This window comes from Leptonychotes weddellii, chromosome 12, assembly GCF_054177405.1.
Source record: "Leptonychotes weddellii isolate Sample4059 chromosome 12, ASM5417740v2, whole genome shotgun sequence".
NCBI classification, from domain to species: Eukaryota; Metazoa; Chordata; class Mammalia; order Carnivora; family Phocidae; genus Leptonychotes; species Leptonychotes weddellii.
Genome location: NC_138380.1, coordinates 59,567,476 through 59,583,380, shown reverse-complemented (window position 1 = coordinate 59,583,380; position 15,905 = coordinate 59,567,476). Strand labels below are relative to the sequence as shown.

At 35.1% G+C, this 15,905-nt stretch overlaps 1 protein-coding gene across 3 annotated transcripts in view; it reads left to right on the top strand.

Moving 5' to 3' along the window:
* GLCCI1 (glucocorticoid induced 1) overlaps positions 1-15,905 on the top strand; it is a 107,408-nt gene that overhangs the window by 2,453 nt on the left and 89,050 nt on the right. The gene's annotated exons all lie outside the window — the stretch shown is intronic.

The window sequence follows — 15,905 nt, the reverse complement described above, 5'->3', positions numbered from 1 at the left end:
AGGCCACCATTTTCTAACAGATTAATGCCATATGCAGCTCCCTTGCACATTTTCTGGAGCTATATGAAATGAGAGGTAAAAGAACAAATAGAAGGCAGCAGTTAGAGAAATTTTTGAGTGATTTAACTTCAACAGTGCATAGATTGAGTTTTGGGATTTTCTTTTAGGGACTAATGTAACAGCCATAGAATAAGCATTTCAGACTGTGTACAGAGGGTTTTGTGGGCAAAGTAAGAGTATTTGCTGCAACAGTATAATGGCCATCTAGTGCCTGCTCCCCTTTTGTTGATAAACACTAACATCTTACAACACGTCATAGTACAACTTGTTTTTCTGCATCCTTCAAAAGCCTTAATTGCTTAAGAATTACATGGTCCATCATAAAGTAGTTTTAATGAAATTTGTGATCAGGCTTAAACTATCCCCCTTGTTGTAGTGTGGCATATCTGAGTTTAATGCAATTTTAATGTAATCAGGATGAAAACACTTCCCTGAGTCTGGTTGTGCAGCAGACAGATTTGCATCACTACAGAGCTTGTATTGGGAATAGAAGAGGCTTTTCTGCTGTCTTTAACACCAGGTGGTTTTGTCAGTTTCTTACATTTAAGGGATTTTGAATGCAGGCTCTTGAGCCCCCAGTTCCCTGATTATATTACCTTTATGTTACTTCTCCACATCCCGCCTTGCTCCTCTCTACCCATATTAAAACTGTGCAACTAATCTGTTCTGTTTAGCCATTTAAAATCCATTCTATGAACATTTGAACATTTTTTCAAACATTATCTACTCAGTTTCTTTTGAATTCTGTGAGGTTCTGACTTCAGTGGATTTTAGCCTCCACAGGTCAAGGCTCCTGCCGCCGCGGCCGCTGCTGCTGCAGACACTGACATCACTATACTGCATGAATGAAAAACAACAACGTGCTCCATTTCTTGCTCTCCACCTCCTTCCTTTTCTGCACACTCCTCTGTGTGTGTGTGTGTGTGTAAGATGGTGTTACACTGCATTTGAAACTACCTTTAAAAATGTTAAATTAAGTAGATGGTGGTTCAAGGGATATGTATGTAGTATAGAGGCATATTGTTTACAAAAAGCTTCAAGTGCTATGAGCATTTAGACTGGAGATGTCATAATTGAGCATTCAGTATTTTTTTTTTTTATCTGGACTGGTGGTTATGGAAGAAAATCCAGAAGCTTTAAACTCTTTTCTTTGTAATTGTTTTACCAAGAAGAAATTATGGAACAACATGATTTCTAAACATGTTGGATCATTATTATTTCCCTCTTAAACATTCTTACTATGCATATTTATAGGGTTAAATCAGTAGTAATAAAGAAAGGATACTCAGATTTCACAAAGCTGAGGAAAAGCTGAATTCTGTAAAGAGGTACAATCAAATTTTAATATATTAGTTTATAAAATTCAACAAGATGGCAATTTTCTTTATTTTTGTAGCACAGTTTTAGATAATTTAAAAGGGTATCATAACAGAAGACACATACATCTTTACCTGGACTTTTACAAATTAGAACTATCTTGTTTATGCATGTGGATCATATTTTTGTTTGTATTTTTTAAAACTTCAAGGTTTGTTATTTATATTCATTTCTTTACTTCTGCCATTAGCAAAATGTCACCCTCCCCCTTGTTTGGTTCTGAAGGGTCTTGAAGTGGTGAATGACAAGCTGCTGAATGCATCCTCAGGCTCCCTGTGATGTGTTTGTAATAGATGTAAAATCATAAAGTATTATGCAAATAGTTATTTTTTTGTAATGGTAATACATAAAGTCTACCTTTGAAATAAATAGGACAACTCAAATGAGAATATAGCAGGATGTTAGTGTTAAAAATTAATCATCTGTAAGCTAAAATCATATGTAATAACCAAAAGAAAATAAAGTTGCTTTTTTCTGAAACCTCAGCAAAACCTATGGATTTAGAAACCTAGCAAATGCTCAACAATTTTACTGTGCAAGATAAGATAGTAAGTAGCAGATCCTATTGTGGTTTTTTTTTTTTTTAAAGGATTGAGCATTAGGATGAATTATAAATTCTAAAAGATATAAAATCAGTTGCATTAGAGTACTCTGGATGGAGAATACTGCTGATTCTTAAGTGTACCAAATCTAGTTAAAAAAACATGGAAGAGCTTGTAATTTATATGGCTCCTGTTATGGAAAATAGCATATGTTGATTCCTGGTTTAACATAACATTTATATAGGCCTAATATGCTAGCAGAATACTGACTAACTCTAGAGTGAAATTTGATTAGAATTTTTCATGATTATTATTGAGAGCTTTATTGTTTTATGCATTAAGAAGTTATGATTGTATTTTAAAAGAAAATACAAAGCCAGCCAGCATGTAATGTTGAATGACTTCATGCAATGTGTACGTGTATGTCTTTGTGTTTTAATCAATTAATTTGCTTTCAGTTTTTTAATCTTTTCATTAAATTTCCCCTTTTGAGTCATTTTTATGCTATGCTCAGTTTGTGGAATGCAACATTTTTAATTACTTTTTTCTCCCCTCAGTTTTTAGAGATACTCAGACATTCTCTTCATACAAAGTTACCTCTCAGGGTATTCTTAGAAATTAAAGTCCTTCTCATGGCCCCCTCTTTTAAAATTAATTTTCTTTGAGTGCTTAGAGGAAATTATTTCAAAGCTTTCCTGTACTTAAGTAAAAACAGTTAAGAGTTGTAGGGTTTTTTGTTTTGTTTTGTTTTGTTTCTAAAATGACAGGTTTCAAATACTGGTTTTTGAGAAAGGTTTTAGGTCTTTGAGAACTACACTAAGTATCAGCAGCATTGATTATTTAGCTTTTCCCATCAGTTATGGTGCATAAGATTTCTAGTTCACTTAAATAGATAAGTGAAATTATAGGAGTTATTTCTTCTTAAACTACTGTCTTATGTTCAAAGATTATATTCCTCTCAAATAATGTATGCTAAGCATATTGAATATCGTACACCTAAGATATATAAAAGCACCTTGGTCAATTTAACTGTATGTGTAGTTTTGTGTGTGTATATTGAGCTAAAGATTATTTCATTATTTACAGTACTTATTACAGAAGGACATGTCATTCACTGCAGTGTACATTTCTTCGAGGATTTAATGCAAATTAGGAATTATGCATTGGGAAATGCTGAAGAGTAATGACATCCTTGTGGTCTTTATTTTATTTGTGATAATGCAGACTAAATGTGAATAAGAAAACAAATAATTGGGCTCCATGGCAATGAATAACAATGGAAATAAATGGTAGTGTTCAATAAATGGCTAATAGGAGAAGGTTTTTCTTAAGTCTGAAATTTAAACAAATTTCTAGACACCTGGTTTATCAAAACTTTCACATGTTGCTAATAGTCTGCCAAAGAGTATATACTGACAGCCATGATAGTCTTAATTTTAGTTCAGTCTTTTCTCCAGTGCTTAAAATTGCTGGACACAGCCACCAAGACAGGCTTTTCCACAGCACCTGTGCCTGGAGCTGTTGTATTTTGTCTTCAATATATAATTTTGTTATTAAATGATAAGGAAACCGAATCAGTGGTGCTGTTTCTGTCCTTTTATACTTGTATTTTAACAAGAGGTTGATTTTGAGACTGATAGTCTTTTAATTGAGTTTGCCAAAAGTGGAGGAAAGAGATAACACTACTCACCTATTAATAATGGGGAGCCTGAGGAACTGATGGAAGAGCCAGAAATTCCCTCCACCCTTTATCTGGACCCCTTAAACTGACCATGAGTCCACCCATCATCCGGCTGATTCTGAAAGAATAAGATTTGTGCTTATTCTGCAAAACAGATTAGAAAGAAAGAAAATAAGGGTTTTCCTTACATTATGAACAATTGTAGAGAAAAATACTTCTCCAGTATTTTGGTTTAGGGACAAACATGGCAGATACCTTTAAGCAGTGTTGTTTACTTCAAAGGAATGTTATTGAGGCAAATAACAGGAGGAGGCAAGTTCATGAATACCTGAGTAACTTCCCCTATATTATGTTGTGTCTCTAGTTGTAGGTAGAAAGGAAGAAAGCATTTTAGTGCTTTTTTATATACTAGGCAATGTATATGTTCATTTATCAAGGAAGTGCATTTGAAGTGCAAATCTTCTGATTCCAGATCTAGCGTTTATTCCACAAGACTATCCCATTGCTCCTAACTCAAAAAGACTGATATTGGTGACCAGCTGTGATTTCTGAGCTAGAAGAATTACTAAAGAATAGGTTTTCTGTTTTCACAGCACTATTACACTTTGCTAGGATGTGCCTTGACATTTTCAGAATGTCTTAACATGTAAGACACGGGATGGTGAATGTAACCGGAATAGAATATATATGGATTGGTTGTATTTCTCCATTTGTTCTTAAAAGTATAAGTGTGTGTGAGAGAGGGCAAGAAAGTGAGAAATCCTTCTTCCTGAGGACTCAGGGATATGAACTTGACTGTTTCTGGCCCTCTTCCCATCTAGAATTTGTGCTGTCCTTGAATCATAGTGAGAAGTACTTTTCTCCACGAATGTTAGAAGTTAGTTACACATGGTGGTAAACTAATGAATGCTTCAGGAATCACTAAGCAGAGACTGGTCTCAAGTGATTGTCTCAGCAACTGGTGCTAGGTTAATTCAGCCCTCCCAAGAGCTAAGAAGTTATCACTGCAATTTGTGGGTTTGAACTGTGAATGTTTGTAGCTTAATGAAGTGCCACCATGGTGTACCTTAATGATGGCTCACCAAAAATAAGGATGAATGGAAGAAACTGGTGAAACCCACTATTGTGTGGCAAAATCAGTGTCCAAAATTGTCTTAACAAGTCATTAAAATTAAATCTACTAAACATCTGAATGTTTCATAAACTGCTACAACTTGCTGCCTAGTGTTACTAAAGATCAAATACCTACCACCTACTGACAGTAATAACTCCTTATTTAGCCAGTATAACCACAGGGAGAACTTTTGTGAATAGTCCATATAGCTAATTTTAACTTTTACATTACTAAGAAATAAACTTTCTAAAGGTATCATGCACTTGTTTTTTTAAGCAGAACAAACAAAACGTAAGTGAACTCTTTGTGGCTTGTTTAGCTTTATTAATACTTACCTAACAAAATAATTATTATAGATCGTATTGAATATAAGATTGAATGGGCATTGACTGACAACTAGAGTTGCCCTATAACTGATTCTATAAATTTGCTTTTGGGATTGTCTTTTTTTTTTTTTTTTTAGAGATGGAGAGAGAGAATCTTAAGCAGGTTCCATGCCCGGTATGGAGTCCGATACAGGGCTCAGTCTCATGACCCTGAGATGAAATCAGGAGTTGGATGCTTAACCCGACTGAGCCACCCAGGTGCCCCAAGATTGTCTTTTTTCTGATGAAAGTGGAATGAAGCAATGTGTGACTACGTTATTCCTTAATAGAATAACCTAGCTCTTTTCTCCAGAATAGTCACATTAAAGTCCAGGTTATTTCCTAAATGGTACTATAAGAGTCTTAGAAACAAAAAGGTATACTGGAAAAATATTAAATTTGGAGTTAAGAGACTTGGGTTCTATTTTCAGTTTTAACATTTGACTTACAGCAAGTCACCAACTCTTGACATCTTATTTTCTCTATCTTTAAAGTGAGAGGTGGGGGGGCACCTGGGTGGCTTAGTAGGTTAAGTGTCTTCCTTCGGCTCAGGTCATTATCCCAGGGTCCTGGGATGGAGCCCCGCATTGGGCTCTCTGCTCAGCAGGGAGCCTGCTTCTCCCTCTGCCTCTGCCTCTCTCTCTCTCTCTCTCTCTGTCTCTCATTAATAAATAAATAAAATTTTTTAAAAATGAAGTGAGAGGTGGGATTTTTAAGATTTTGGTTAGAGAAAAAATTCTGAAAGGAAAAGTAAGGTTATTAAACTAGATAATTTTTTGTAAGTATTCCCCCCTAGCTTTATTGAGGTATGACAGAGAAATAAAAATTGTATATATTTAAAGTGTACAGTATGATGGTTTTATCTATGTATACACCATGAAATGATTATCACAGTCAAGCTAATTAACACATCCATCACCTCACATAGTTACTGTTTGTTTTGGTGTATGATGAGAACACTTAAGATCTACTCTTGACAAATTTCAAGTATACAATACAGTATTATTAACTAGAGTCACTGTGCTGTGTAGTATTCATCATTATTTACCCAGAACTTGGTCATCTTATAATTGAAAGTTTGTACCCTTGACCTGTATCTTCCCATTTCTCTCACCTGCAAGACCCTGGAAACCACCACTGTACTTTCTGCTTCTATAAATTTGACTTTTTTTACATTCCAGTTGTAAGTGAGATCATACAGTATTTGTTTTTCCGTGTCTGGCTTATTTTATTTAGTACAATGTTCTCCAGGTTCATCTGTGTTGCCAGTGGCAGGATTTCCTTCTTTTTTTTTTTTTAAGGCTGTATAATATGCGTGCGCGCATGTGTGACATTTTCTTTATCCATTCCTCCATCAATGGACATTCATGTTATTTCTGTATCTTGGCTATTGTGAATAATGCAATGAATGTGGGAGGGCAGATATCTCTTTAAGATACTGATTTCAGGGCGCCTGGGTGGCTCAGTTGGTTGAGCGACTGCCTTCGGCTCAGGTCATGATCCTGGAGTCCCGGGATCGAGTCCCGCATCGGGCTCCCTGCTCAGCGGGGAGTCTGCTTCTCCCTCTGACCCTCCCCCCTCTCATGTGCTCTCTCTCTCTCCTCTCATCCTCTCTCTCAAATAAATAAATAAAATCTTAAAAAAAAAAAAAAAGATACTGATTTCATTTCCTTTGGATGTATATACCCAGAAGAAGGATTGCTGGATCATATGATAGTTCTAATTTTAGTGTTCTGAGGAACCTCTATACTGTTCTTCTTTTCCCTCCAAGATTTTATTTAAATTCAAATTAGTTAACATGTAGAGTAGTATTAGTTTTCAGAAATAGAATCTAGTAATTCATCACTTACATATAACACCCAGTGCTCATCACAAGTGCCCTTCTTAATACCCATCACCCTTTAATACATCCCCCACTCCCCTCCCCTCCAGCAAACCTCAGTTCTCTATCTTTAATAAGAGTCTGTTATAGTTTGCCTCCCTCTCTGTTTTTATCTTATTTTTCCTTCCCTCCCTCTATGTTCATCTGTTTTGTTTCTTAAATTCCAAGATGAGTGAAATCACATGGTATTTGTCTTTCTCTGACTGACTTATTTTGCTTAGCATAATACCCTGTAGTTCTATCCATGTCATTGCAGATGGCAAGATTTCATTCTTTTTGATGGCTGAGTAATATTCCATTCCATTAGACACACACACACACACACCCCCCACATCTTTATCCATTCATCAGCCAATGGACATTTGGGCTCTTTCCATACTTTGGCTGTCGTTGATAGTGCTGTTATAAACACTGAGGTGCATGTGCCCCTTTGAATCAGTATGTTTGTATCCTTTGTATAAATACCTAGGAGTGCAATTTCTGGATCATACGGTAGTTCAGATAGTTCTACTTTTAACTTTTGGAGGAACCTCCATACTGTTTTGCAGAGTGGCTGCACCAATTTGCATTGCCACCAACAGTATAAGAGGGTTCTCCTTTCTCCACATCCTTGCCAACATCTGTTGTTTCCTGAGTTGTTAATTTTAGCCATTCTGACAGGTGTGAGGTGGTATCTCATTGTGGTTTTGATTTGTATTTCCCTGATGATGAGTGATGTTGAGCGTTTTTTCATGTGTCTGTTAGCATCTGTATGTCACCTTTGGATAAATGTCTCTGTTCATGCCTTCTGCCCATTTTTTAACTGGATTATTTTTTGAGTGTTGAGTTTGATAGGATACTAGCCCTTTATCAGAAATATCATTTGCAAATATCTTCTCCCATTCCATCAGTTACCTTTTAGTTTTATTGCAGAAGCTTTTTATCTTGATGAAGTCCCAATAGTTCATTTTTGCTTTTGTTTCTCTTGCTTCCGGTGACATGTCTAGTAAGAAGTTGCTATAGCTGAATCACAGAGGTTGCGTCGAATGTGTAGATTGCTTTGAGTAGTATAGACCTCTTAACAATGTTTGTTCTTCCAATCCATGAGCATGGAATGGTTTTCCATTTCTTTGTGTCTTTTTCAATTTCTTTTGTAAGTGTTCTGTAGTTTTCAGCATACAGATCTTTCACCTGTTTAGTTAGGTTTATTCCTAGGAATCCTACGGTTTTTGGTGCAATTGTAAATGGGATTGATTCCTTGATATCTCTTTCTGCTGCTTCATTATTGGTATATGGAAATGCAACAGATTTCTGTACATTGATTTTATATCCTGCCACTTTGCTGAATTCATGTATTAGTTCTTCCATTTTTTTTTTGGGGGGGGGAGTCTTTTGGGTTTTCTACATAGATATACTGTTTTCTGTTCCCACCAATTTACGTTCCCACCAATGGCATACAAGTGTTACCTTTTCTCCACATCCTTGCCAATACTTTTTATCTCTTACCTTTTGATAATAGCCATTCTAGCAGGTGTGAGCTGGTATCTCATTGTGATTTTAATTTGCATTTCCCTGATGATTAGTGGTGTTGAGCACCTTTTCACATACCTGTTGGCCATTATATGTCTTCTTTGAAAAATGTCCATTCAACTCTTTTGCCCATTTTTTAATTGGGTTGTTTTTTTGTTTTGTTTTGTTTTTTGCTGTTGATTTGTAAGAGTTCCTTATATATTTTAGGTATTAACTCCTTATCAAATGTATGGTTTACAGATATTTTCTCCCATTCCATAGCTTGCCTTTTCATTTTATTGATTTTTTTTCCTTTACTGTGCAGGAGCTTTTTAGTTTGATGTAGTCCCACTTACTTATTTTTGCTTTTGTTGCTTTACTTTTGGTGTATATCCAAAATGTCATTGCCAAGACTGATGTCAAGGAGATTTTTCCCTCTATTTTCTCCTAGGAGTTTTACAGCTTTGGGTCTTATTTTTAAGGCTTTAATCCATTTTGAGTTAATTTTGTATTTGGTAATAAGAAGATGGTCTGATTTCATTCTTTGACATGTGGATATCCAATTTTTCCAACACCATTTATTGAAGAGATTGTCCTTTTGTGTGCCATTGTGTGTTCTTGGCACCCTTGTCAAAGATTAGTTGACCATATATCTTTGAGTTTATTTGTGGGCTCTCTGTTCTGTTCCATTGGTCTATGTGTCTGTTTTTTGTACCAGTACCATATTGTTTTGATTACTGTTGTATAGACTAGATAATTCTTAGTAAAATGATCATTTATTGAGCTTTTATGTCAGCCACTAGTCTTCACTGAAACCTAGTGTAAAGTACTTTTATAACTTCTCTGTGCAAATGACATCCTACAAGTTAAGTAATTGCCCAAGGTCAGGCAGCATGCACATAAGGCCCAGAGGGCCCATATAACTCTTAAGTCTCGACTTCAAGTTAACTGAGAGTTGCTTTTGGAACCCAGTTCATTATGGGACAGGAAAGCAAGCATAATGGGTTATCCCATTGCTTATACAGTTAAGTCAGAGAAAGGCCAAAAATAGCATTAGAGGGTCGGTGAAGAGAAAGCTAAATGGGACTAGACTCTAGGGTCCACAGAACTTAAAATAGTTGCAAGTATTCCCAATGATTCAGGCCTCAGGTATGCATATAAGAATGTCGTAGCATTTCAAAACCTTATTATGCCATTAATAAGCCTTCCTTTTGGTCCTAAAAGGATCTACCACTTTGTTAAAGCAGAATTTAGATTTCATTTTTTTAAAACTGCCTTTCGTATGAATTCTCAAAATCTGGATAGAATAAGGTCTTTTGTATTTTCTTATTTGACAGTTTAAACTTTACATGTCTAATAAAGCATCATAAGGCTCCATTCATCCCTAACTTGATTCTTTACTCTTGCCATCCTTTGATATTTTAGCAGCATTCAAAATAGTACCTTTTTAGGGGCGCCTGGGTGGCTCAGTTGGTTGGGCAACTGCCTTCGGCTCAGGTCATGATCCTGGAGTCCCGGGATCCAGTCCCGCATCGGACTCCCTGCTCGGCGGGGGGTCTGCTTCTCCCTCTGACCCTCTTCCCTCTCGTGCTCTCTGTCTCTCATTCTCTCTCAAATAAATAAATAAAATCTTTTAAAAAAAATAGTACCTTTTTACATATCACTCTCATGGCAAAACAACAAGGTGCACTATCTTCTCAACTTATAACTGCCTGAACTCTTTCACTTTCTCTGGGTTTGCTGATGTGATCCAGAAAAGATATTCTGAGCTCCATTTTAATAATATCTTCCATGGTGATTTGGGGTTTTGTGTTTTTTTTTTTTCAGTGTCATTTGTGCTTATTGTAAGCTCTCTTTAATAGTCAGTGTGGAACATGAGCCATTTCATAAGTAACATTAGAAATGATATTTTTATTGTTATGATATTGAAAGTGTTGTATAGAGTCTGTGTGATGGATTGAGTTTTTCATGATATTTATTCTGTAATTATATTAACTTTTCTAGTTAAATACATCAGTTTATAAGTTGAATCAGTGAAGTAATATTTCGATCTTGGAAGATAATAAAAACTGGTAGGGCTCACTTGCTCAGGGTTACATCAGGTCTAGCCATAAAAAACTTTGCTAGTCTCATGTATACCTGTGCAGGGATCTTTCCATGAAGGTACAAAAAGATCATAGTGAAATACAGATTTGTTTATATATGAGCTGGTAGTCTGTAAACAAAATATTTTTACAGTATCTTTGAGGGTTCTGTGACAATGTCATTTTCTTCTAAAGTATAGTTGGAGGCAATCTGATATCTTGCTGTGAAAAGAATCAGCCGTAAGTTAGACTATTTAAGTGTCTAACATTTACTAAATAGAGGTTAGCAAACATTGCTAAATGCAGTTTCATTAGTTTCTTAGAAGTGGGGAATTAGACTGTGCTCAGAAATAAGGTTTTTTGAAAACTACAGTATTCTGCAATATTTTGATTAGATGGCTTAAAAAACATTTTAAAATCCTTTACATGCCAGAGTGACCCATTATTAAAAAACAAAACCAAACCAAACCTCTAGTCAGTCACATTTGCTTACTCTTTGGCTTTTTGGTTAACATATGGCCAAAGTTTAATGTAGCTTTAATGTAATTTTCATAACTGTTCATTCATTCAAGAAATGTTTCAGTTACTGTACTAGTTGCTGGCAATATGTTGGTGAGTAAAACTAATGGAATTCCTCCCTTTTTTACACAATAAATATTTTTTGAGTCCCCACTGTATCTGAGGAACTCTGACCCTTACAGAATACATATTCTAGGTACAGTTGATATGCTCACATTCATATTTCGCAATGAAGTCAGTTCATTTAAAATCTGCCAAGATTTTAACCCACTCTTTTCTCTGAGCTTTGGGCTTCACATATGAATTATGTTCCTTTGCTTGCTTTTCTAAGTTAAGTTGAACTTTTTGGTATTTATTGAATACCAAATACTCTTTTTATATGTGTTTTCTTTTGTTAGATGAAGCCTAGGAGACCTTCCTTCTGTGGCTTTTCTATAATATATCTAGGTCTAACTTACATTCTTGCATGGATGTACAATATTCTGCTATAGTTGGCCTAGGATTACATCATTGACACTTTCTGTGCACACATATACCCAGATACCCTCTCGGTATTCTGAACGTTATTGCTGGATGTGACTTTTTGTATAGAAATGTAGTAGTATGTAGTAATGATGTGTGGTGATACCTGGACACTGATAGCTTGTGAGACTATTGAAATGAGTACAACTTGGTTTTGGCTAAATATCTGCTATTATTGAGCTAGAAGAGAATGGAAAATAAGCTTTTCATATGTTGTATTACCAGTAATTGATACCTTGGTTGAATGCACAATGACTTATTTGTCTTTACTATACTCAGAATTCAGTTTTCATTTTTATCTATTCATAAAAGTTCTTATCTTAAAGAATTATTAGCTTTAAAGTCTTTAGTATTAGTATTTGGTTATATTAGTTAATCTTTAAGACAGTTGTCCTGTTCTACTTTATGCTAAGCCAAGTGGTCAAAAATAACATCTTTATACAGATATTCCCATTTAATGGAGTAAGTATTACACCTAATTTCATGGTAAAACAGATGTTAGGTGAAGTGTATGTTCTGGGTCAGTTTTTTTGTTGTTGTTGTTTATGGAGCATTGAAGAAATTCTTATAATCCCTGAATATAACCATATAATAAACCATGTAAAATTGTATGTAGGAGTTTTAGAAAATAGGAAGGCATAGGAAAAGTAATGAAATAAATTATTGTTAATATTTGCTGTGTCATTTAAAATCACTATTCCATTCTTGAATTATGTGCTTCAAAATGTAAAAGAAAGTAAATATAGATTATGATAGCTGAATTTTTGATGAGACTGTATCATTCCCATAGTTAATATAGCAATTCTAGAGACTTTAACAGTTTATTTATGATTTTTCCTCCAAGCATTGTCTTAATGTTTCTGTAATTCTGTATTCAGAGTAATTTTGGTGGATGTGTGTGCTTCACCAAATAGCACCTTTTCATTTTTAGTGTTCCAGTGTGGAGCATAGTGGCTGGTACTTAGAAAGTCCTGCAGCAAACACTTGATAAATCTTTACATAGGAATTACGAGAGATTTATTTTGGGTATATAAGGGTTCAAATCACTGAACAGTCATTTTTATGACATGCAGTCTTATAGGTATCTGGCAAAGATGAAAATTAATAGATTACATTTGTGTTGCCATTTTCTAAAATCCCTAAATGTTTGGGGAACTGATGGCTTTTATCTTCATTTAGGGCCTATCATTCAGTGGTAGTATGTAAGGTTGGAAAAGCACTGATTTAAACCTTCATATGAAATGGGAGCTGGGTGCTCCTGCTGGTAGAAATAGGTAGGACAAGGATGGATGATGTCAGGACAGTCCACATTTTGAAAGATGGAGAATACACTACTACAGAGTGAGTTTCTAAGTTACAGTGAGAGTTCTGTTAAGTGAATTTTGGCCTGTTGAGGCTGTGTGGAATCAGCTTCTAAAGCTGTTAAATTTAGAGAAACTAAAGTTATCATTCCCCAAATTCAATGGGCTTTTTCAATTAAAATTCTAAGTGTTTTTACAGTCTTTCATAAAGATCATGATTATACTAAGCTCCAAGTAAGGAGAATGTAAATTACATATTAATTTGTGCTGCATTATAATGTAAAAAAATTTTAACTGTAGAGTGGATTTTGGGGTAATTATTTGCTTTAGAGAATGTCTAACTTACGTGCAAGTAAAATTATTCAATTTACCAAAGTGTTATTTACACAAACTTTTTAGGAAGTCAGTTACACAAGGTTGAGGTTCATCTGAGGTTGTAAAAACATATTACTGAATAGTGTAATTTCTCATTGCTGCATAAAATGTTCTACTGACATTTAGCAGAATTAACTAATATCCTAAGACGTTGTTACAAATGAGCATGAATAGATATTTTCCATTCCCTTTCTAGTCTGAATTTAAAGATCTAAGAAATTTGGTATTCAACTAACCCCTAAAAGGGAAAGAACTCATATGCACTAATGATTTTATGTCTCACATTTCTCTGTGGAAAGATATGCTTTTAAATTAGATAAATATTCCAAGGCTTTTTCTGGAATATTTTGTCCTTATAAAAAGAAGTTATTCAGTTATAATTTCCTAGCAAACTGTTTCTAACCAGCTTCATGGAGGAAGTATTTCTTCCTTCATGAAAAACTTCCACAAAGTCTTCTACTGTTACTAGTGTCAAGAAGACAAAGCAATAAGTAAGCATAATTAGACTAGAAAGATGATTAGTGCTGTGGATCATGATTTTATTTATAATTGTATATTACTCTAGGCTGATTTGAACTTAGTTTCTTTATATACTTATGGACCAGGAAATTAATTAACCAACTAATATGTTCATTCTGAAGGTCTATACAGTATGGGAATGGGTGTGTGTGTGTGTATGTGTGTGTATGTAAAAGAAGTCCCTTAAGTTCACATTCATTTATCAGCAATTACTGGGTAATCACTGGCTCCTGATACTTTTCTCCATACAGAGTAGAGATTCATGGTCATCTTTTCACAATACTTTAAGTACTTTCAATATACTGGTGGTAGTGACTTAGGGATTTGGCTTATCTCATGAAAGATGAAAGCAGTGGACATATAACTAGGTATAATTCTAAACATCTCCCTTGTGATTATGGAGAAACTTGCTATTTATCATGTTACAGTTATATTTCCTTCCTGGAGGCATGTCTTGAATGCTGACTTCTTTGACTAAACTGTTTACTTCAGGGTTATTTGGTAAAAAAAATAAGTTTGTTGGGTTGGTTTGGAGAAACATATTAATCAGTTCAAATATAAATTCCCTTTTCTAAATTATCTAACAGTTTAGAATGCCAACCCAGTTATATGCAGTTTAATTTTATTAACAAATGTATGATAATTTTCTCTGAAGTTGGCTTTGTGATTTTTGAGCAGAAGATTATGTTGGTATTTAATTTCAAAGTTTAAACAAGCACTGAAAGGTGTAATTGCATTTCTACAGACAGGAGAGGGTATTCTAAGTGGGACCTCTGTATAGCAAATTAAAAGAGACATTATCCTTACATTCTGCAAGTTGTCACATCATTATAAATGTCTTTGGTTGTTTTGCTCATGCTCTTTATCTTCTTGTTAGTCTTGTTACCATCTGTATAAAAGGTTTTAATTTAAAGTGTATTCAGCCGGGGCACCTGGATAGCTCGGTCGGTTAAGCATCTGCCTTTGGCTCAGGTCAGGATCCCAGGATCCTGGGATCGAGGCCAGAATCGGGCTCCCTGCTCAGTGGGGAGCGTGCTTCTCCCTCTCCTCCTGCTTGTGCTCTCTCTCTCTCTGTCAAATAAATAAAATCTTTAAAAGAAAATAAAGTGTATTCAACCTATGTTTCACAGCGTGGAATATATCATACTCTCTTAGTTAACATGCCTTTAAAACGTGGCCTATTTTTCTATGCTACTGAGAGAAAAACAATAACTTATTAATAACTTTTACCCGATATAATTCCAAATTTGGGTCATGTGCTCTAATTTTTCATATATAATAAGATATGATTAGGAGTACAGTTATCAAGGTAAAGAATATCAAATGAGTTAAGTTTAAACTCAGAGATTTGGTACAGAAATGGAGTTGAATGGTTTCTTTTATTTGCTAATTGGCACTATGGAACACAACCTTGATTAAGACTTTCAGACCCAGGGCATCATTGGGTTAAGTTCTTACTTCCTGTCAGTGTAATCATTGACTTTTTCCTCCTTTCTCCCATCCTGCTCATCACTGTATCTTGTCCCATCTCCTCTGAATTATGTCCTGAATCTGATGGCTGCTTTCCATCCTTTCCATGTTAATTATTGTTGCTTGTACTGTTGTCCCTAAAACCTCCCATCTTTAATCAAGCCATCATACTGCTATAAGTACAGTTTTTCTTAAAAAAGAAAAATCTGAAGTTTAAAATCCTTAGCTTGGCATAAAAGACTCATCTTGGCACCCTCTGTCATGTACCTCATGTTCTTTGCGAACTGAACTCACTTTTTATTGTTAATGGTGTTATCCTTTTATAGCTCCATACTTTGAATACATGTTCCTTGTCAGGGTAGGGTACAATAGATTACCTTAAATTAGATTAAGTTAGATTACCCTCCTTGTGGTGACAGTTTATGATGATAATTAGTGAGATTGTAAAATCTGGCCCAAACTCTCCGCAAGGATAATTGTAGATGCTAGTGCTACCAACTTTACTGCATCTCAGAGTTTAAAGAAAGGTGGTCCACCAGCTTTTACTACTAGAACTACTTTGAAAATTCACCTTGGAAGATCTACTGTATTCTCATCTGATTCAAC